Here is a 24,932-nt window from a genome sequence, read left to right on the forward strand (position 1 = left end):
TTGTTCACAAAGAAGGTTACAGTGTGGTATGAGGAATAAAGCATGTACACAGAAATATAAAAAAATAAAAGGACGTGTGAATATCGTAGTCATATAGGTGTGATGGTCATATAATATATTGTCTAAACTGGAATGCTTTTGAGAATGAAAGGAGCACTATTAATCAATATGTATATGTAAACCATGTACTTACTCTGCCTATGAATTGTACATGCAAAATGCTCTCAGATTTCATAGATGGTCAAGAGCTCTTCAAGCTAAAATAATTTTGGAAGTCTTTGTGGAGGATATAGCATTTGAGTTGAAATTTGAAGAATAGATATGATCTTGATAGATAGCTGTAGGAGGAGGACATTCTAAGATGTGGGATTACTATGAACAAAGTCCTGGAGGTAGGGATGAGTGCTTGAAGAAAAGCAAGCAGTATACCTTGAATTAAAATAAAACACAGATAGTAATTAGAATATGAAACTGAAGTGGTTGGTGAGGGACAGAAATATATGGGCCCCATAGCTTTGAATGTCATACTAAGGAATTTAGACTTTATTTCAGTAGGCATTGTGGCCTATTGCAAAGGCAACTGTGTTACTTGAAAGGTCAGTGATCATCATTGTCTTAACTATTTAGGATTGGCTGTATTTTCTAATTAGCCTTAGCAGGAATCAAGATCTTAAAGGAAATCAACATGAAATAGGCCTATTTGATAGGCTAGGAGATGGTCTTGTTGGGACATTTAGTGCAAAGTTCATCACCATGGGGTGGAGAGCGTGGGAATACACTGCAGTGGAGCTACACTGCATGTTGTTAGGAACAAATATATAAAGTGTACATTATCATCTATCATTATTATTATTTCTAAACTTCTTTTTGGCTAGATGAGCAGACATGCTTTCATTATGCATCTTATTTGCTCTTACAATTTCACGTCTTGTATTTTGTTGAGTCAGATTTTCCTTTTCTTTCTCTCAAAATCGATTTTTGTTTAGTATGGACAAATGTAACCTTATCTTTTTTATTAAGTTTTTATTTAAATTCCAGTTAGTTAACATACACTATAATATGAGTTTCAGGTGTAGAATTTAGTGATTCAACACTGGCATACAATATCCAGTGCTCATCACAAGTGTTCTCCTTCTCCTTATCTTTTTAAAAAGTCAACATATTATTTCGTGTAACATGCTTTATTTTACCATATTTCATAAAGGCATTTATGATTCTTATAAGTTCCTCCTTTCATATCTGCTTGGTATAGTTAGTTTTCAAAAAAATATGCAATGGTTAAGATAGAAGAATCACATAAAATGGAACAATTTTCTACCTTAACATGAAATCATTTTCAAATATTTGCACTGAAAATCCTTTGATGAGAACATCATAAAGTTTTGCTGTCAAAGCTTGTTTGAAGTCTGCTATTCAATTCATGTTGCTGATGTGTAGGACTTTAACCCTGGGCTTAGCTCTCAGTCCAGGTTAATAAAAATCACAGTTATTTTAACTTGACACCCATTATACTGAGGTAAATTGCAAGGATATAAAACAAAAAAGAAGAAAGGAACTAAATTAGTCCCACACAGCTTGGCCTTCATGTATGAATTTAAGAAGCTTTTATTTATTTACCCCTTAATTTCAACTCTGACTGTTGTACACAATAGCTCTTAGGATGTATCATTCATTAAACAATGGCACTAGCCTTTATTCAAGTTCTATGTACTGACATCTAATTTATCCGCTCATTAGCATACACATAATATATCTTACCTCATCAAATATCTCACTTGATTATCTATCAAAGTTTGTTTTTCTTTGTTAAGAAAGACATAAGAGATCTAGAGAATATCAAGAGAAAGAAAGTGTGAAGATAAGAAATTAGGGACTTCTGTGGATGAAGATCCTAAAAAGTAGTTTCTTCAGTTTCAGAACATAAAGCTGAAGAATTATAGGCTAAGAGTAAATAAAATCACAAATGTGCTTGAGAAGGTGAGTGCAAAGTTTTTCCCCAGTTCCTAGAAACCAAGTTCTTGAAGACCATGTTATAGTTTGTACCATATTTTGAGATATTGTTCAGCATCATCTGTCACAATTTAGTCAGATTCAAGATTCATGCTGGGATGCACTATTAAAGACTGAGGAGGCTGTGACTAGAAGGGTAAGGAGGCTAGGAAAAATGTGACTCTAGAAGCTGATCAGTGCAAGAAAAACTGGGGAGTATAATGCAGTATTCAGATAGGTGTGGAGAATATGGGCTTATTTTTAAAAGGTATTGGTTTCAAGGTGTTTCAACCTGTAGGGTGGGGCATTTCATCTAGAATCCAGGAAGCAAGCCATATACTGAGATAGATCAGTGATGTTTTCATGGTTCCTAGGAATCAATACATTTACAGCAAACCCAGTTAGGCTGAAACATCCTGTCTTCATGGGTACTTCAGCAGCAGACAATAAAACCTAGGCAGAAATCTAGCTGTGTGGCCTGGACCAACTCTGAAGGGAACAAGAGAAAACTGAATTTTGGAGAATAGATGGACATTTAAGGCTGACCAGTTGTACATCAGATTTCATGTTTTTTTTCCCCAGTGCTACTTTTTATTGGGAGATATTTGACATCCAATATTAGTTTCAGATGTACATCATAGTGATTTAACATTTGTATACGTTGGGAAATGGTCACCACAGTAAGTCTAGTTACCTTCTGTCACCTTACAAAGTTAATGCATTATTTATATTCCCCATGTTGTACAATACATCCCCATGACTTATTTATTTTATAACTGGAAGTTTGTACTTTTTAATCCCCTTCAACCATTTTGCCTCTACCCAACACTTCTCCCCTCGGCAACCACCAATCTGTTTTCTGTATCTATGAATCTGGGTTTTGTTTTGTTCGTTTGTTTTGGTTTGTGGATTCCACATATAAGTGAAATCATATGGTATTTCTCTCTTTCTGTCTGACTTCTTTCACTTAGTATAATACTGTCTAGGTCCATCCATGCTGTTGCAAATGGTAAGATATCATTCTTTTTTATGAATGAGTAGTATTCCATTGTGTATGTATATGTATATGTATATGTATATGTATATATACCTCACATCTTCTTTATCCATCCATTCTATGGATGGATGCTTGGGTTGCTTTCATATCTTGCCCAATGTAAATAATGCTGCAATGAACATAGGGGGTGCATATATCTTTTTGACTTAGTGTTTTCATTTTCTTTGGATAAATACCCAGTAGTGAAATTACTGGATCATATGGCATTTCTATTTGTAATTTTTGAGGAATCTCCAAACTATTTTCTACAGTGGCTGCACCAATTTACATTTCCACTGACAGTGCATGAGCGTTCCCTTTTTTCTACATCCTTGGCAACACTTGTTATTTCTTGTCTTTTTGATACTAGCCACTCAGAAAGATATGAGGCGGTATCTCCTTGCGGTTTTGATTTACATTTCCTCAATGATTAGTGATGTTGAGCATCTTTTCGTTGTGTGTCAGTTGGCCATCTGTATGTCTTCTTTGGGAAAATGTCTGTTTAGACCTGAGGCAAATTCTTTATTGGGGAGTGTAATCTCAGGGAGAAGGAGTGAGGGAAAAGGTAAATGAGACAAGGAAGGAGGAAGAGCCAATACAAGGATTTAACTGGTCATCATTTGATATCAAGAGTTTGCTCAAGTTCATGGGACTCTCTTATGAGAAGCTATATAAACAAATACTTCTCTTGACAGTGGGTCTAGGGACAAAAGGAGAAATTTATTCTCCAGCACCCATTTCCCATTCATCAAAGTTAAGGCCCATGGCCTTAATTACCCCTCACTTTGAAGCTGTGTTTTAAGAAGTTCCCTGGTTTCTCACACACTGGCAAAAATAGTGAAGCCCCAGAAAAAGAGGATGGATGCTATCAGGTTTGCCCAAATGGAATGGATTAGAATATAGTGTGAGCTCAGGCTGTGAGTTCTTCTCCTTTCTCTTCTCTTCCTTTTGACATCTTCTATTCATTGTCCTCACCACTATTTCCCACTTTTCCTCTCTAACTTTTCTACACCCTACCTTTTAAAAAATGTTTTTTTCTCCACTTCTCTTTTGATTTAGTTTTTTTTTGACTACTCAAAAAAGATTAGGCTAGGAAGAAGACCCTGTGATAATTTATTTTAATTTAAGATGAGGGTAGCTCTAAAATACAAAGCCATGAATTTAACAGAAAGACTTGTGTAATTTTCTGAACAAAAGTTTGTAGAAAAGCAAAATAAATTGAATTGGGTTAGGATTGAATAACTTACTTCCATCATACAAAATTGCTGATGCTTTCTGTTTAAAAAAATAAATGCCCACAATTTAGCCCTTAGGGATTTTGTAAACCTTTATTTATACTTGGAAGCTTAAAGTGGTTTAGCTTCCTTGTACCTGACTATCATTTCCCATATCCTACCACACATGTGTGCATGCACACACACACACACACACACATACACACACGTGTGCACACCAGATTTATTTTGTGACTGAGATTAGTTCCTTCACAAATGGATTGCATACAAATTTGATGATTTATTGCCTACTGAGAGAAGATGGCCTTGCATACTACTTAGGGTCAAGTGTGAGTTGCTAAGCCCACAGGCATGCAAAATCTCTTTGCTCTCCAAAGTTAGAAAAAGGATTGGTTTTCAAGTGATTGTGCCTTGGCCTATTGCAACCATTTCCATTGAGGGAAGAATTCTAGAAAGTCTCCTTTGTTCTGTTATATGATTGGGTAGAAGAAAGGAAATGTTCAGAATGCCAGAAGATTGATTTTTAAGAAATAGTTCTTTTGATGTACAGCATATAAACAGAAAAGTGCACAAAACATAAATATATAGCTCCATGAATTTTCAGACAGTAACCACTACTCAGATCAAGAAACATTTCTAGCACCCCAGAAGACCACTCATCTTCCATATACCTCGTGGTAATCACTAGCTTAAGTTCCTGACTTCTAATGCCATAGATAAGTTTTGCTTATTTTTGAACTTCATATAAATATAAAATATGTATACAGTATGTACTGTTTGTTCAATAGTGTGAGATCCAGTCATCTTACAGTAGGTAGCAGTGGTTTATTTATATTGTATATAAACCTAATTTTAGAATTGCTGTGTCATAAAGAATGCTTATTTTCAGCTTATAAAGATATTGCCAAAAATTTGCCAAAATGATTGTGCAATTTATATTCCTACAAGTGTGTATGAGAATTCCAGTTGCTCTACATTCTCCACAATATTTGGTATTTGCAGTCTTTAGTTTTTTTTAAATCCGATAATATATATCACATAATTTACCATTTTAATAATTTTTAAGTGTACAGTTCAGTGGTATTAAGTACATTCACATTGTTTTGCAACTGTCACCAGTATCCAGTGAATAGACTACATTCATTTATTAATTCTAATTTTCTATCTATAGGTTATTTTGGATTTTCTGTATACCCAATCATGTCACCTGAGAATATTGATGATATATATTATATATATTATATTTTACTTATTGTATTCACTAGGACCTCCAGCATAATGTTGCATGTATTTGGTAATAATAGTAATCCTTACCCTGTTCCCAATTCTGGTTTAAAACCTTTCAATATTTTACTATTAAATATAAACCTTGCTATATTTTTGTATATGCCAGCAAATTTTTAAGTTCCCCCTTATTATTTATGTTTTTATTATGTTTTTATTATCACTGTGAATGGATGATGAAAGGTATAAAATGCTTTTTATCATCTACTGACAAAATCATATGATTTTTTTTCTTTTGTTACAGTGATAAATATATTGTTTGCTTTTTTAATGCTAATTACCCAAGTATTCTGGTAGGGGGCAATTTATCTTGTTATAGTGTCCTTAAATTCCTTGGATTCAATTCGTTAATATTTTCTTTAGTTCATTCACATATGTGCTCATGAGAAAGAATGCCATAGATTTTTTCTTTCTGTTAAAGTCCTTTTCAGGTTTTAGTATCTTGGTTATGGTTGTCTAATAAGACTAGTTGGGAAGTATTTTTTATTTTATTCCTTAGAAATCTTTAAGAATGGTTGGGGTTTTTCTTAAATATTTGGAAGAATTTATTGTTGAATTCATCTTTTCCTGGAGGTTATTTATTTGTTGAATTTTAATTATAGATTTAATTTCCTTAATGGTTATTAAGACTAATCAAATATTTATTTTTCTGTGTCCCAATATTTGTAAGTTTTTTTAATTGTTTATTTAATGTAAATTTTCATTAATTTTGGAAAATTTTTGTCAAGGTTTTTCATTATGCCCTTGTTATATTTATCATTGCATAATAAATTACCCTCAAAAGTTAGCATCCTAAAACACACAAATTTATTATTTCACATTGTCTGAGAAGGTCACAAATCTGGGAGCAGTATATCTGGGTGTTTCTGGCTTAAGGTCTCTTCATGAAGTTGTAGTCAAGATGTCAGCTGGGGCTCTAGTCATCTGAAGGCTTGACTCTAGCTAAAGGATCCACTTCCAAGATGGCTCACTAACATGCCTGTGGACAGGAAGTATCATTTGCTCATTGGCTTTTGGCTGGAAGCCCTGGTTCCTAGCTTCTCCATAGGTGATTGTCCTTATGACTTGTCATCTATCTTCCTTCAGAGCAAATAACCCAAAAGAGAGACCAAGCAGGAAGCTGAAGCATCTTTTATAATCTACTCTCCAATGTTGCCCACCATCACTTCTCCTTATTCTATTTGGTAAATGTGAGTGGCTAAGTCCTGTCCACACTCAATCAGATGAGAGAATTTGGATCTACCTCAAAATGAGAAGTATCGAAGAATTTGTGGGCATTTTAAAACCACCACAACAATTTTGTTAATTTTTTAATATCCACAGGATCTGATATTGGTTATTTGTACATTCTTCTTCTTAAATGTCTTACCAGGGTTTATCAATTTTATTAATCTTTTCAAAAAATTCACTTTTGGTTTATTAATGCTCTCCCATGTATGTTTGTTTTCTATTTCATTAAAATCTGCTCTTCATTATTTCCTTCCTTCTACTTACTTTGTATTTATGTTGCTGTTCTTTTACTAACTTTTTGAGATAGATATTGAATTGATTTTAGGCATCCTTTCTAATATAATATTTTAAGATTATAAATATCCCCATAAGTGTGTCTTTAAAGGTATTCTGTAAGATTTGATATAGTCATTATTATTTAGTTCAAAATATTTCAACTTTCATTCTGATTCCTTCTTTGGCCCATGGGATATTTAAACATATGTTGTTTAATTTTTAAGAGTTTAGTGATTTTCTAGTCATCATTGCTGTTTATTTCCAGCTTAACTACAGTATGGTCAAAGAAGACATGATTTCAGTAATTTGAAGAATTTTGAGATTTGTGATATGGCTCATCTTGTCCAATTTTGGTTGCTGTACCATTTACATTTCAGCTGAATGAAAGTTTTTCAGTTGCTGTGTGTAGTACATATTAAAATGTCAATTAGGTCAAGTTTGCCAATCACATTGGTCACATCTTATATAGCATTACTGATTTTGTATGTGCTTATTAGTTATTAAAGAAAAGTTAAAATCTGTCTTTGTGATTATGGGTTTATCTACTTTATATCTCTTATTTTTTTTCTGTACATTTTTATTTCATATCAAGTGCTAAAGTTTTGGGATTGTTACATCTTTTTTGATGCATAGGGCCCTTTCTCATTATAAAGTTTCTATATTTTTAACTTTTCTCTTACTATAACCTAAAAATTATCTGAAAAATTCTGTTTTAGTATTAAGAAAGTTTTCTTATTTCACTTTCATTTTTAAAGGACATTTTCCCTAGGTATAGACCCCTAGGTTAACAGTTTCATTCCATTATCTTCTGCTTTACCTTGTTTTTTTGAGAAGGCTGTTATAAATCTTATTGTTAGTCCTTTGAAAGCTATATATATATTTTTTAATCTCTGCTTTAAGATTTTATTTTCATTGTCTGGTCTATGAGGTGCCTAGGTATTGTTTTTATTATGTATATATTATATATATATCTTTTGATTTATAGCAAAACTGGCAAACTGGCAAAATTCTTCATTGGTATATCTTGAAATATTTATTCTGCCTCATTCTCTCTCTCCTCTTCTGGACTCTGACTACGCTTGTTAGCTCTTTTCACTGCGTCCTTTACATCCATTATGTTCTCTTCTGTATTTTTTTTTCTTTCTCTCTCTGTAGTTCTAATATGCAAGATCATATGTACTGAGTTATTTTCCAGTTCACTACTTGTCCTTTTAATTGTTTCTAATCTTTTCTGAGACCAGACCCATTAATTGAATTCTTAATTTCTGTTTTTATTTTTTCAGTTTTATGTTTTATATTTAATTCTTTATTGACTGAAGTTTTCTGTTGAACTTCCCCATCATTTCATGTATCTTTTAGAACATATTTAACATATGTATCTTAAGGTATGCTTTGATAACTTCAATAATTTGATATCCTTTACATTATTTTATATTGTCTTTTTTATGGCTTGTTTCTTACTCATTTTATCCTTTTTCTGGTATGCCAAGTGTTTTGTATTTAATGTAATGATTATTATATTATATATATATAAGTATGCAAATGTTTTCTTCCCTCAGAGAGGATTTTCTTTTACTTCTAAGGAACAATTAGAGAAGGAAAAGATCACCTAATCACATCTTGAATTGAATTTATTTTAAAAAATATGTTTATTTCCTGTGGGAGCTAGACTAGTTCTGACTTCTCCTTATTACTAGAAATTTGTTTTTCAGGAGTCCCAATTGTATGACCAGCATGTTTCCATGGCTGTTCTTCCTCTTCCTTTTCCTTTTCCTATCATTTTTGAGTTCTCCTAATCCATGAGATCTCCAAAAGCTTGGTTTATCTCTGCAGCTCGCCAGACACTAATTTCTGTTTGATTTACTAGTCTCTCTGTTGCTGTTTAAAAATTGGCAAGTACCTCAGTGGGAAAAGTAGAACTGTATTTTGGCCTCAGTTCTTTGTTTTTTCCCCTTGCAAAAATCTTAGACTCTCAAATATTTATTGTCATAGTAGTTCCCTAATCTATTCAAATACATTAATTTTAAAATCTTTCTTTCCTAGTTGCTATTGGCAATAAGATATCTATCATAAAGTAGCCTGCTTTATCTGGAAGAAAAAGTCCTAAAAAGATTATGAAAATGAGTGAGAAATCACAAAGGTTATGTGGTTGGGGTAGTCAAGCCATATAGTTTACTTACTAACTCATTTTATTCATTCATTCAGGAAAAAATTTTGAATGTATATTCTAGGCTACACCTAAGGTAAGGCATTGTGGGGTATGCATAGGAGATTTCATATGAACCTTAACAGATGATGATAGCTTGTCTTCAAATGAGGAGTATAATTATTTTAATTCCTTGTACTTGTGGTTCAAAGGAGAGAAAAATATGGTGTCCTTCCTAAGATCTGGCAGAAAAGACTAAACATGTGTATATCCATTTCTGATAGAATATAAAATGTTATAAGTGCCATGGAGAAGATACACATAAAAGACTGTGAGGAAAAATTCAGGAAAAAAATGTGAGAACACATCTAGATGGATAATCTGGAAGATTCCGTGGAGCGGAAAGCATTTAAACTAGACCTTGTAGACTAAGTTGAATTTGGATATGTAGAAATGAGAGAAAGACATATCAGGCAGAGGAAATTATGTTTAAAAAATCACATGCACATGGGTGGAACGATGTGAAATAAATTCTGTGGATGAATAGAAGACTAGTTTGAGTATAATATAGAGTATATAGAGGAGAATTCTGAGATGTGGGTCTGAAAGGGAATGAGATAGATCTTGGAGTGTCCTAAATACTCTTCTTTTTTTTTTTATTTTTTTTATTTTTTTTTATTTTAAAGATTTTTATTTATTTGAGAGAGAGCGAGCACATGAGAGGGGGGAGGGTCAGAGGGAGAAGCAGACTCCCTGCCGAGCAGGGAGCCCGATGCGGGACTCGATCCAGGGACTCCAGGATCATGACCTGAGCCGAAGGCAGTCGCTTAACCAACTGAGCCACCCAGGCGCCCTCCTAAATACTCTTCTTAGGAATTTAGTTTTCATTATATCAAATATTAACGTGACTAAATATTTTACTGCCTCATACCCCCCATAGCAATTATTTAACTTATTACTTTATTTTGTTTACTTTTTCTTTTTTTTCCACCGTATTTTCTGACCACATTCTCTTCACCTAAGCCCTGACAAAATAGGAGAAGCAAAAAATTCATAGGTAGCGGTTGATCATGATTTTGTCCCAAATAGTAGAAGAATTTCAAACAGAGGTAAAGACTTGATAGCTATCTGAGTTGTTTAACAATGGAATGGTCATTAACAGCTTAAACTGTGAATAATGGGGAGACTTCTGGGAAGGTGGTGGAGTAGGAGGATCCTAAGCTCACCTTGTTTCATGGACACACATAGATAACAGCCACATCAGTGCAATTAACCCAGAAAATGACCCAAAGTCTAGCAGTGCAGACTTTCCATAGTTAATCATAGAAAGGAGGCCACATCAACAAGGGTAAGAGGAGCAGAGACATGGTTGGTAAACAAAATCCTAAGAAGACTAACCACAAACAAGAAGGACACCACAAGCACATTGAAGGAAGAGGACCAGATCCTATCTCAGACACTCCAGACATTACACTGGGAAGACGAGTCCCCGTAACATTTGGATTTAAAAACAAGTGGGGCTTAACTTCATGAGTTTCTGTAATCAGCAGGGCTTAAGTCAGTATACTTTATTATTATTTATTTATTTATTTTATTTTATTTTTTATTTATTTATTTTGTAGTGTTCAATGATTCATTAGTTGCATATAACACCCAGTGCTTATCACAACACGTGCCCTCCTTAATACCCATCACCTGGCTACCCCATCCTCCCACCCCCCCTCCCCTCTAAAACCCTCAGTTTGTTTCATGGAGTCCAGAGTCTCTCATGGTTTGTCTCCCTCTCTGATTTCTCCCCCTTCCCTTTTCTCTCCTCTCCCCCAATTGTCCTCTGTCTTATTCATTATATTCCACATGTGAGTGAAACCATATGATAATTGTCTTTTTCTGCTTGACTTATTGATGAAAGACCTCAATGTGAGACAGGAATCCATCAAAATCCTAGAGGAGAACATAGGCAGTAACCTCTTGGACATCGCCCACAGCAACTTCTTTCAAGACACATCTCCAAAAGCTAGTGAAACAAAAGCAAAAATGAACTTTTGGGACTTCATCAAGATAAAAGGCTTCTGCACAGCAAAGTAAACACTCAACAAAACAAAGAGGCAACCCACAGAATGGGAGAAGATATTTGCAAATGACACTACAGATAAAGGGCCAGTATCCAAGATCTATAAAGAACTTCTCAAACTCAACACCCAAAAAACAAATAATAAGTCAAAAAATGGGCAGAAGATATGAAAAGACACTTCTCTGAAGAAGACATACAAATGGCTAACAGACACATGAAAAAATGTTCATCATCATTAGCCATCAGGGAAATTCAAATCAAAACCACATTGAGATACCACCTTACACCAGTTAGAATGGCCAAAATGGACAGGGCAAGAAACAACAAATGTTGGAGAAGTTGTGGAGAAAGGGGAACCCTCTTACACTGTTGGTGGGAATGCAAGTTGGTACAGCCACTTTGGAAAACAGTGTGTAGGTGCCTCAAAATGTTAAAAATAGAGCTACCCTATGACCCAGCAATTGCACTCCTGGGTATTTACCCCAAAGACACAGATGTAGTGAAAAGAAGGGCCATATGCACCCTAATGTTCATAGCAGCAATGTCCGCAATAGCCAAACTGTGGGAATTATGAAATAGGTCAAGCAGATTAAGTCAGTATACTTTAAAAATCAGCAGACTTAGCTCAAGAGAACCAGAGGGCAATAGGAAACTAACTCCCTGCCTTTAAAGAGTCACACAACAAACAAATCCTCCAAGATACAGCAGTTTGAAAAGTCCCAGGGTTATAGATGAAGGAGATTTATTTACCAATCTAGGGGTAGACATCTGATCTGCTGCTAGCCCTACCCACCAACAAAAAAAACTCTTGGGGACAGCACAGAGAGAAAGCCCTGTAGTCCAGGGTCACTGCAGCCCTGGCAGATAGATTGGGAACAGGCATCTGCTTTGACTGCTGTCCCTGCTGACCAATGAAAGCCTCTCAGGACAGTGCACAGAGAGCTCCCTGTAGTTCTGTGTGAAACAGCCCTGCAAATAGGCTGAGACCAGGAATCTGATCTGACTGCTGACCCCACCCAACTATAAGCCCACAGCAACCCCTGACTGACACCTTAACAGCATAGGAACCAAAGCCTGCCCACAACAGGCAAAGTAGGCCACTGCATCTGACTGGACTGAAGGCAAATGTCATTCAGCCATATGGTGGAAGACACACAACCAATATAGGAGACACTCCTGAAGCATCTGGTTCTGATAAATAGGAGACATTGCACTACAGGGCACACCACGACTTCTTCATAAGGCTACCACTTTCAAGATCAGGAGACACAGCTGACTTTACTAACACATAGAAATAAACAGAGAGTTAGACAAAATGAGAAGAAAGAGAAATATGTCCCAAATAAAAGAACAAGACAAAACCACAGCAAAAGCGCTAAAGGAAATGGAGATAAGCAAAATGCCTGATAAAGAATTCAAAGTAATGTACATAAAGATACTCACTAGACTTAAGAGTGGAGGATCTCAGTGAGACCTTCAACAAAGAGATAGAAAATATGAAAAGAACCAGTCAAAAATGAAGAACTCAAGAGCTGAAATTAAAAATGCACAAGAGGGAATCAATAGCTGATTAAAGGTGACAGAACAATGGATCAGCAATCTAGAAGACATTAATGGAAAGCAACCAAGCTGAATAGCAAAAATTAAAAAAAAATAAAATAAAAAATGAGAATAGGTTAAGGGAATTCAGTGACATAAAGCATAATGACATTCACATTATAGGGATCTCAGGAGAAGAAAGTGAAAAGGGGGCAGAAAATTTATTTGAAGAAATAATAGCTGAAAACTTTTTAATCAGGGGAAGTAAACAGACATCCAGATCCATGATTCTTAGAGAGCCCCCAGCAAAATCAACCCAAGGAGGTCCACACCAACATACATCATAATTAAAGTAGCAAAAATTATTGATAAAGAGAGAATTTTAAATGCAGCAACAGAAAACAGTTACATATAAAGGAAACCCCATAAGACTATCAGCTGATTTTCCAGCAGACAGGTCAGAAGAAAGTGGCATAATATATTCAAAGTGCAGAAAGAAAAAAAAAAACCTACAACCAAGATTCCTCTACCCAGCAAAGCTATCATTCAGAATACAAGGGGAGATAAAGATTTTCTCAGACAAGTAAAAGTTAAAGGAGTTCATCACCACTAAAGCAACCTTACGTGAAATGTTAAAAGAAATTCTTTGAGTGGAAAGAAAAGGCAATAATCTGGAGTAAGAAAATTAAGAAGGGAAAATATTCCACAGGTAAACACAAACAATAAAGTAGTAGATTAATCATTTACAAAACCAGTATAGAGATTAAAGCACAAAAGTTGTAGAATCAAATTATGTTTCTAAAAATCAGTCAAGGGATTCACAAAATAAAAGGATGTAAGTATGACATCATAAGCGTAAAGCATATGGGGAAGAGAGTAAATATTTAGTGCTTTCAGAATGGGTTTAAACTTAAGTGGCCATCGGGACGCCTGGGTGGCCCAGTTGGTTAGGCAGCTGCCTTTGGTCCCGGTCATGATCTCAGAATCCTGGGATCGAGTCCTGCTTTGGGCTCCTTGCTCAGCAGGGAGCCTGCTTCTCCATCTGCTTGTGCTCTCTCTGTCAAATAAATAAAATCTTTAAAAAAAAACTTAAGTGACCATCAACTTAATATAGACTGTATATGCATAAGACAGTATATATGAACGTAATGGACAAATCTAAAACCTGAGATAAATACACAAAAAATAAGGAGAAAGATATCCAAACATATCACTAAAGAAAGCCATCAAACCAAAAGGGAAGAAAGCAAGAGAAGAAAGGAACAGAGATCTACAAAAACTGTAAAACAAGAAACAAAATGGCAATAAGTACATACCCGTCAATAATTACTTTTATTTCAGCCATGTTAAATAAAGGGCTATCCTTGCCCAAGAAGACAACTCATTAAAAAGTTAGAGTGGAGTGGGAAAGAAATTGGGGGAGCAAGAGGAATCTTTCTCTACTCTTTGTTTAATTTAAATTCAAGTTATTTAACATATAGTGTAGTATTGGTTTCAAGAGTAGAATTTAATGATTCATCACTAACATATAACACCCAGTGCTCATCCCAAGTTTCTTCTTTAATACCCTTCATCCATTTAGCCCATACCCCCACCCACAACCCCTCCAGCAACCTTCAATTTGTTGTCTTAACTATAGGGTCTCTTATGGTTTGCCTCCCTGTTTTTAATCTTAATTTATTTTTCCTTCCCTTCTCCTAAATTTATCTGTTTCTTAAATTCCACATATGAGTGAAATCATGTGATATTTGTCTTTCTCTGACTGACTTATTTTGCTTAACATAATATACTTTAGTTCCATCCATATTGTTGCAAATGGCAAGATTTCATTCTTATTGATGGCTGAGTAATATTTCATTATATATATATATATCTCCCATATCTAAGTGGATTAAATGCCTCAATCAAAAGACATAGGATGATTGAATGCATAAAAAAGCAAGATCCATCTGTATGCTGCCGACAAGACTCATTTCAGACCTAAAGACACATGCAGATTAAAAGTGAAAAAATGGAAAATATTTACCATGCAAATGGAATAAAAAAGAAAGCTGGGATAGCAATACTTATATTGGACAAACTAGACTTTAAAACAGAGAGTATGAGAAGAGACAAAGAAGGACACTACATAATGATAAAGTAAACAATCCATCCATAGGATATAACAATTATAAATATCTATGCACCCAACATGGGAGCACTTGAATACATAATGCAACTATTAACAAACATAAAAAAAAAGAAACTGATAGTAGTACAATAATACTAGAGGACTTTAACACTCCATTTACATCAACGGATATATCATCCAGACAGAAAATTAACAAGTAAATAGTGGCTTTGAATGACACATTGGACCAGAAAGACCTAACATATATTCAGAACATTTCATCCCAAAACAGTGGAATAACATTCTTTTCAAGTGCATACGGAACATACTCCAAAATGGATCACATATTAGGCCACAAAATAAGTCTCCATTCAAAAAGATTGAAATCGTATCATGCATATTTTCTGAACACAATGGTGCAAAACTAGAAATCAATCACTGGAAAAAATCTGGAAAGAACACAAATACATGCAGTCTAAATAACATGCTACTAAATGATGAATGGCTCAACCAAGAAATAAAAGAAGAAATTACAAAAATACATGGAGACAAATTAAAATGAAAACAAAATGGTCCAAAATCTTTGGGTTGTAGCAAAAGCTGTTCTAAGAAAGAAGATTATAGTAATACAGGCCTACCTCAAGAAGAAGGAAGAATCTCAAAAAACAACCTAACCTTACACCTAAAGGAGCTAGAAAATGAAGAATAAATAAAGCCCAAAGCCAGTATAAGGAAGGAGATAAATATTAGAGCAGAAATAAATGAAATATTGACCAAGAACCAATAGTACAGATCAATGAAACCAGATTTCTTTGAAAAGATCAACAGAATTGATAAACCTTTAATCCAACTCATTGACAGAGGGAGACAATGAGAGGGAGTGAGAGAGAACTCATATAAAATCAGTAATCAAAAGGGAGAAATAACATAAACCACAGAAATACAAAGAATTATAAGAGAATATTATGAAAAACAATATGCCAAATGATTAGACAACCTAGAAGAAATGGATAAATTCCTAGAAACATAAACTTTTAAGACAATCATAAAGAAATAGAAAATTTGAGCAGAACCAGTTATAAGCAATGAATTTAAATCAGTAATTGAAAAAACTTCCAACAAACATTTTCTAGGACCAAACGGCTTCACAGGTGAATTCTCCCAAACATTTAGAGGACAGTTAATACCTATTCTTCTTAAATTATTCTAAAAAATACAGAGGAAGGAAAGCTTCCAAATTCACTCTAGGAGACCAATATTACCCTGATACCAAAATCATATGAAGACACTCCAAAAGAGAAAACTACAGGCCAATGTTTCTGATGAACATAGATGCAAGAATCCTCAAGAATATTTTAACATATCAAATCCAACAATACATTTAAAAAATCATTCTCTACTATCAAGCAGGATTTATTCCAGGGTTGCAAGGGTGGTTCAGTATTTCAGATCAATCAACATAGTACTTCACATTAATAAGAGACAAATAAAAACCATATATGATCATCTCAATAGATGCATTAAAAGCATTTCAAAGTACAACATTCATTCATGATAAAAATTCAACAAAGTAGGCTTAGAGGAAACATACCTCACCATAATACCTTATATGAAGAACCCACGGCTAACATCACACTCAATGGTGAAAAACTGAGAGCTTTCCCTCTAAGATCAAGAAGAAGACAAGGATGCCCACTCTTGCCATTTTTATTCAATATAATTGTGGAAGTCCTAGCCACAGCAATCAGATAAGAAAGAAATAAAAGGCATCCATGTTGGTAAGGAAGAAGTAAAACTTTCAATATTTGCAGATGACTTGATACTATATATAGAAAACCCTAGAGACTCCACCAAATTAATATACAGAAATCTGTTCCATTTCTATACACTAATAATAAAGTAACAGAGAAATTAAGAAAACAGTGTCATTTACAATTGTAACAAAAAGAATAAAATACTTAGGAATAAACTTAGCCAAGGAGTCAAAAGACCCATACTCAGAAAACTATAAAACATTAATGAAATAAATTGAAGATGACACAAACAAATGGAAAGATATTCAATGCTAATGGATTCAAAGAACCAATACTGTTAAAATGTCCATACTACCCAAAGCAATCCAAAAATTGAATGCAATATCCATCACGATAATCAACAGTGTTTTTCACAGAACTAGGACAAATAATACTTAAATTTGTATAAAACCTCAAAATACCCCAAATAGCCAAAGCAATCTTGATAAAAAAGAACAAAGCTGGAGGTATCACAATACTGGATTTCAACATGTACTACAAAGCTGTATTAATCAAAACAGTATGATACTGGCACAAAAGTGGACATGTAGATCAATGGAACAGAATAGAGTTCAGAAATAAACCTACATTTTTATTCTTAATTAATCTACAACAAATGAGGCAAGAATATACAATGGAAAAAAAAACTCTCCAATAAATGGTGCTGGGGAAACTGGATAGCCACATGCAAAAGAATGAAACTGGACCACTTTTTTACACCATACACAAAAATAAACTCAAAATGGATTAAAGGTCTAAAAGTGACTTGAAACTATAAGATTCCTAAAAGAAAAATAGGCTGTAATTTCTTTTGTATCAGCTATAGAAACACTTTTTCTAGATATGTTTTATCTGGAAAGGAAAGGAAAAGAAAAACTATTGGGACTATGCCAAAATAAAACCATTTTGCACAGCAAAGGAAACCATCAACAAAAGAAAATGTCAATATACTGAATGGGAGAAGATATTTGCAAATGATACATTCAATTAGGGGTTAAAATCTAAAATATATAAAGAACTTCTACAACAGAACACAAAATATATATACAATCTGATTAAAAATGGGCACAATTGCACTACTGGGTATTTACCCCAAAGATACAAATGTAGTGATCCGAAGAGGTACATGCACCCCAATGTTTATAGCAGCAATGTCCACAATAGCCAAATTATGGAAAGAGCCAAGATGTCCATCAACAGATGAATGGATAAAGAAGATGTGGTATGTATATACAATGGAATATTATGCAGCCATAAAAAAACCCGAAATCTTGCCATTTGCAACAATGTGGATGGAATTAGAGGGTATTATGCTAAGCGAAATAAGTCAGTCAGAGAAAGACATGTATCATATGATCTCACTGATATAAGGAATTCTTAATCTCAGGAAAGAAACTGAAGGTTGCTGGAGTGGTGGGGAGTGGGAAGGATGGGGTGGCGGGATGATAGACATTGGGGAGGGTATGTGCTATGGTGAGTGCTGTGAATTGTGTAAGACTGATGAATCACAGACATGTACCTCTGAAACAAATAATACATTATATGTTAAAAAAAAAAAGAAGATAGTAGGAAGAGAAAAATGAAGGGAAGGAAATCAGAGGGGGAGACAAACCGCGAAAGACTATGGACTCTGAGAAACAAACTGAGGGTTCTAGAGGGGAAGGGGGTGGGGGATGGGCCAACCTGGTGATGGGTATTAAAGAGGGCATGTATTGAATGGAGCACTGGTGTTATATGCAAACAATGAATCATGGAACACTACATCAAATAAATAAATAGGAAAAAAAAAAGAAAATGGGCACAAAATGGCAACATTTTCTCAAAGAAGACATAGAGATGGACAACAGACACATGAAAAGATGCTCAACATCACTAATCATCAGGAAAATGCAAATTAAAACCACACTGTGATACCACTATACTCCTGTCAGATGGCTAGTATGAAGAAGACAAGAAATATCAAGTGTTGGGAAGGATGTGGAGAAAAAGGAACACTTTTGCACTGTCAGTGCAATGTGAATTGATGCAGGCACTATGGAAAACAGAATGGAGTTTCCTTCAAAAATTAAAAATAGAATTACCATATGATCCGGTAATTCCACTACTAGGTATCTACCCAAAGAAAGTGAAAACACCAATTTGAAAGGCTATATTCACCCTTATGTTTATTGTAGCACTATTTGCAATAGCCAAGATATGGAACTAACCCAAGTGTCCCTTGATAGATGAATGGGTAAAAAAGATGTGTGTGTGTGTGTGTGTGTGTGTGTGTGTGTAATGGAATATTGCTCAAACATAATGAAATCTCACCATTTGCAGCAATATGGTTGGAGCTAGAGGGTATAATGCTAAATGAAAAAGTCAAAGAAAGACAAATGCCATATGATTTCACTCATATGTGGAATTTAAGAACAATACAAATAAAGAAACAAAGAAAATAGATAAAGGGCATTAAGGGTACACTTAATCTTGATGAGCACTGAGAAATGTGTAGAATTGTTGAATCATTATATTGTACACCTGAAACTACTATAACACTGTATGTTGATTACCTTTGAGTAAAGAAAAAATGGTCTGGGAATAATGATGGTAGTTCAACAAGTAGTTAGAGGTATAAATACAAAAAAAGTTTTCAATTTTGGTGTGAGAGTCCTGCAAACTTGTCGGTTTTATGTACCTTGCTTCTAATAATCATGTTAAAAACACTGGAACATATTAGACAGTAAATATTTTACTTTAGAAAAAAATTGTGGCCATCTGTATTAAATATTAAAATAATTACAGTAACTTTTTGCTCTTTGTTTAGAAATAAGAATGTGTCTTCTTTGAGCCAGCCACCATTTAATATATACTAGTCTTGGTTCCTTTGTCATACAATAGCATGAATTTTTCAGAAGGAAATATATGTATCAGCAGAAGTTGCCTATATACTGAAGAAATAGCATGTCTCAAGCATCACATACTACTACTGGATTTGATGTGCTTAAATTCAGTGATTCTAAATCACAGGGGATTCAGAATGACTGCAAATTGTACATGAATATATATGTGCACAGATCATTTGTTATATATTGAAAAAAGAGGATGACTCAAATACTAACATGCAATTATTTTTGAAATATATGTAGATTTCCTAGTTGACGTTCATTATTTTTTGCACATGGATGTCAAACTTTTCCAATACCATTGTTAAAAGATTATCACTTCTTCATTTAATCACTTTTGCACATTTGTCAAAAAACAATTTACCATATTTGTGTGGCTCTATTTCTGGATTCTGTTCTATTTCATTGATCAGTGTGTTTATTCCTTGCCAGTACCATATTGCCTTGATTATTATAGTGTATTTTTTTATATCTTAAAATAGGATAGAGTAAGTCCTCCAACTTTATTCTTCTTTTTCAAAAAATATTTTTATTTTGCTATTCCTGTTCCTTTGTCTTCCCAAATAAATTTTTGAGTCATCTTGTCTGTATATCCAAAAATCTTGCTTGAGTTTTTATTAAATTGCACCAAATATTTAGATCAATTTGTAAAAATTTGGCTTCTTGACTACATAGGACATGTTTTCTTACATATTTACTATCTATTCATTTTTTAGTGTGATACTAGACATTGTGGATGTTGTTGATTGTCTGAATTTAGTCATCTTCTGTGAAAGGTGTTGAATTTTGTTTTGGCAAAAATAAGTAACTTGCAGATCAATTTGATCCCCTCAAGGCCTGTTTTTTTTTATTATTATGTTATGTTAATCACCATACATTACATCATTAGTTTTTGATGTAGTGTTCCACGATTCATTGTTTGAGTATAACACCCAGTGCTCCATGCAGAACGTGCCCTCTTTAATACCCATCACCAGGCTAACCCATCCTCCCAACCCCCTCCCCTCTAGAACCCTCAGTTTGATTTTCAGAGTCCATCATCTCTCATGGTTGTCTCCCCCTCCGATTTCCCCCCTTCATTCTTCCCTTCTTACTATCTTCTTTTTTTAAAAACATATATTGTATAATTTGTTTCAGAGGTACAGATCTGTGATTCAACTGTCTTGCACAATTCACAGTGCTCACCATAGTATATACCCTCCCCAATGTCTATCACCCAGCCACCCCATCCCTCCCACCCCCCCCCACTCCAGCAACCCTCAGTTTGTTTCCTGAGATTAAGAATTCCTCATATCAGTGAGGTCATATGATACATGACTTTCTCTGATTGACTTATTTCACTCAGCATAAAGGCCTGTTTTTAATATTTTCTAAGGGAGTTCTAGGTTAATCTTTTTTTTTCTCGCTACTTTTTTTTTATTATGTTATGTTAATCACCATACATTACATCATTAGTTTTTGATGTAGTGTTCCATGATTCATTGTTTGCGTATAACACCCAGTGCTCCATGCAGAACATGCCCTCTTTAATACCCATCACCAGGCTAACCCATCCTCCCACTCCTCTCCCCTCTAGAACCCTCAATTTGTTTTTCAGAGTCCATAGTCTCTCATGGTTCATCTCCCCCTCCAATTCCCCCCCTTCATTCTTCCCCACCTGCTATCTTCTTTTTTTTTAACATATAATGTATTATTTGCTTCAGAGGTACACATCTGTGATTCAACAGTCTTACACAATTCACAGTGCTCACCATAGCACATACCCTCCCCAATGTCTATCACCCAGCCACCTCATCCCTCCCACCCCCCACCACTCCAGCAACTCTCAGTTTATTTCCTGAGATTAAGAATTTCTCATATCAGTGAGAACATATGATACATGTCTTTCTCTGATTGACTTATTTCGCTCAGCATAATACCCTCCAGTTCCATCCACGCCGCTGCAAATGGCATGATTTCATTCTTTTTGATGGCTGCATAATATTCCATGTATATATATACCACATCTTCTCTAGGTTAATCTTTACTCCCAGGGATAGTCCATCTGTGCTACTAAGAAGTGATTCCTTTGGGGTCTTCATTGTATATCCCTGAGATCACCAAGGACTCTCTTCTCTGGATAGTTGAAACTTAAATTTTCCTTACTTATGTGAGCTTTACAACTTCCCATTACAACTTATGGGAATTAGTTAGCTTGCAACTGTCTGGTCATTCTTTGCTCAGTTTTATAGAGTTTTGCATTATGCATTCACAGGGGATGGCTATATAGATATCTGGAGCTTTTCTTCTGCACAGCTCTCACTTATCCAAAATTCTGCCTCATAAATTCTGGCCTTCTAAGTATCCCTGAACTCTGATCTCCTTCTCTTCAACTCAGCAAAGCCATTGAGCTCTGTTTAGATTCCCAATATCTATACCCTCACTGTGGAAATTGCCTCCAGATTGAGAGCTGGAACTCTTGTGGGGTTCACTTTCTTTGTTTCTCTTCTCTCAGGGATCCCAGGCCTATGTTATCCATTGCCCAATGTGTGAAAACAGCTGTTTATATACTTTGTCCAGCTTTCTGGTTGCTTATGTTGAGAAGTTAAGTGTGGTCCTTGTTACTACAATATAGACAGAGTATAAATCAGTTAATAGTTTGCTGCTTACTGTTGTCTTTGTATCTGAATTGATTGGTACCATTATCAAAAGTTCTCTTTCTGGGGCGCCTGGGTGGCTCAGTCGGTTAAGCGACTGCCTTCGGCTCAGGTCATGATCTCAGGGTCCTGGGATCGAGCCCCGCATCGGGCTCCCTGCTCCGCGGGAGGCCTGCTTCTCCCTCTCCCACTCCCCCTGCTTGTGTTCCCTCTCTCGCTGTCTCTCTCTCTCTCTCTGTCAATTAAATAAATAAATAAAATCTTTAAAAAAAAAGTTCTCTTTCTGAGGCTTCTTTACAATTAATTGAAGATATACTATTATTACAGTATTGATTTAAACAATGAAAATACAATTTCTAAATTATAACTACAGGCAACTCAGTCCTTTGGACTAATCTAGCACACATGTTCATTCTTCTAACTACCTCATGTGTATGCTATGTTTATGTACAGTGACAAGTCTTCCCAGACCTTGAATATCTTCATCCTTCTCTCCAAATCTTATGACTCCACCAAGAAGCCTTCCATAACTGGGCGTCATACTTGAGTACTTTAGTTGGCCAGAAAGTTCATTCAGAAGTGGAGCTATCCAAGCTTAATTTATGTGCAACCATTGATATAGACTGTGAAGGTCACCTTTCATCACTCATTATAGAGATTTTTGGCAAACTGAAACTAAAAACAGTTCAACTTAATTAAAAACAAACTGGCAATGGGGCACATGGGTGGCTCAGTCAGTTAAGCATCTGCTTTTGGCTCAGGTCATGATCCCAGAGTCCTGGGATTGAGTGCCTTATCGGGCTCCTTGCTCAGTGGGGAACCTGCTTCTCCCTCTGCCTGCTTCTCCCTCTGCCTGCCGCTCCCTCTGCTTGTGCTCTCTCTCTTTGACAAATAAATAAATAAAATCTTAAAAAAAGTGGCATGAACAATTTAAATATGTGTCTTGAAAGATAATCAGATAACCAGTTTAAAATAAAGTAAAGAGGCACGATAGTGCAATGATTTTAGACTGGATACTCAATTGGAAAAAATGACATAAAGGAAAATATTAGCAATATTTGAACATATAGCTTATATTAAATAATAATGCATCAAGTTAAATTGCCTAAATTTGATAATTTTACATCATTGGATAAAAGAATGTCCTTGTTCTTTGGGGATGAATGCTGTGGTGTTTGGAGTTAAATATTTATTATATACCCAACTTGCTCTTAAATAATTTGGGTGGGAGAAAGAGAGAAAGAGTGAGAGAGAGAGAATGATAAAATACATGTGATCATGTGTATTCCAGTGAGAGTCAATGTTAACATTTGGTGAATCTAGGTGAAAATTTGTGGGAATTAATTTTATTATCATTATAACATATAGCTTAGAACATATTTTAAAAATAAAACATTGAAAGCAACCAACCAAAACAAAACTAAACAAACAAAAGTAACACACTTCTTACTAAACAAAATAGACCTATATGTCAGATGTGCTGACAAATTACTGTGACATCTAATTAGTCCTTTGAGTATCTTTTTTTTAAGAGGATCTTTTATATTTTTGGATCCTTATGGTATTTGTCTCTACAACACAAGCTTGATTACATCCCACTTTCTCTTGTTTCCTCTGTGTGTGTGTGTGTGTGTTGTTTTTTTCATAATTGGATAAGCTACTTCAGGGCAGGTACTGGTCTCTGTCTTATTTATATATTCCCCCAGCAATTAAGAAAGTTCTGAGCATAAAGTGTTCAGTGAATAATTCTTGAATTTGGTAAGTTTACATGAATTTGATAGGTTGATCAAATGAGAACCTTCTCTATTATGGGTTAGGAATTCCTATTTATCATTTTTACTAAGGTTTTTACTTCCTACACAATCAGGGATATCATTTAGTATTTCTCCTTTTTAAATGATTTTAAGATTGGGAGAAACTCAATGAGTGTTAGGCTAAGAGGAGGATATATTCTAGAGCACACAAAAAGGTCACTATTCTTTTTTTGATATACAATGTAGGTCACTCTCTCTGTACTTTCATCCCCAGGCTCAGAAATTCAAAAGTGAAGCCTTATAGAGGTGCTCTAACTGGAAGAGGTTAGAACAAAGCCCATTGACATGTTAGTGAAGCTCAAAAACATTTCAATAGAAGAACCTCTGTTTTTACCTTCAAAGGACTGAGTAATATTTAATGTTTTGTTTTTACGGAATGTCTTCTCAGAATGTTAGGTTGAAAAGCATTTAGGATTTCCTTGTATGGTACCAGTTGAGAAGCTATAATGAATTTTAACAATTCAGAGTAGCCATGTGTGAACTGCATTCATGAGTCACCAATAGGGTATATATATTTTATCTTCAAAGCCATATACATTGCCTCTGTCCTGGTTACTCAGTCAAGTAGAGTGTTAATATGCCCTGTAGCAATGAGAAAAGTTAACCTGAACTAAGTCTGTGACTTTGTTTTGATTAGGTCACCATAGGTTCAGGGCCAAGTTTTATATCCATTCATTCAACCAAGACTCATAATTTCCCATGGTGAATAGCTAACTCTGCTGAATGTTTTTTTTTTAATATTTATTTTTGATAAGAGTTGTATAGATTTAAGGTATGTAATGTGATGTTTTGATATGTGTATACATCATGATATGGTATTAACCACAATCAAACTAATTAACATACAAACATACTATTAACAGCATTGTTACCATATTTTTTTATGAA

This window comes from Phoca vitulina, unplaced genomic scaffold (genome assembly GCF_004348235.1).
Source record: "Phoca vitulina isolate PV1807 unplaced genomic scaffold, GSC_HSeal_1.0 scaffold39, whole genome shotgun sequence".
Lineage (NCBI taxonomy): Eukaryota > Metazoa > Chordata > Mammalia > Carnivora > Phocidae > Phoca > Phoca vitulina.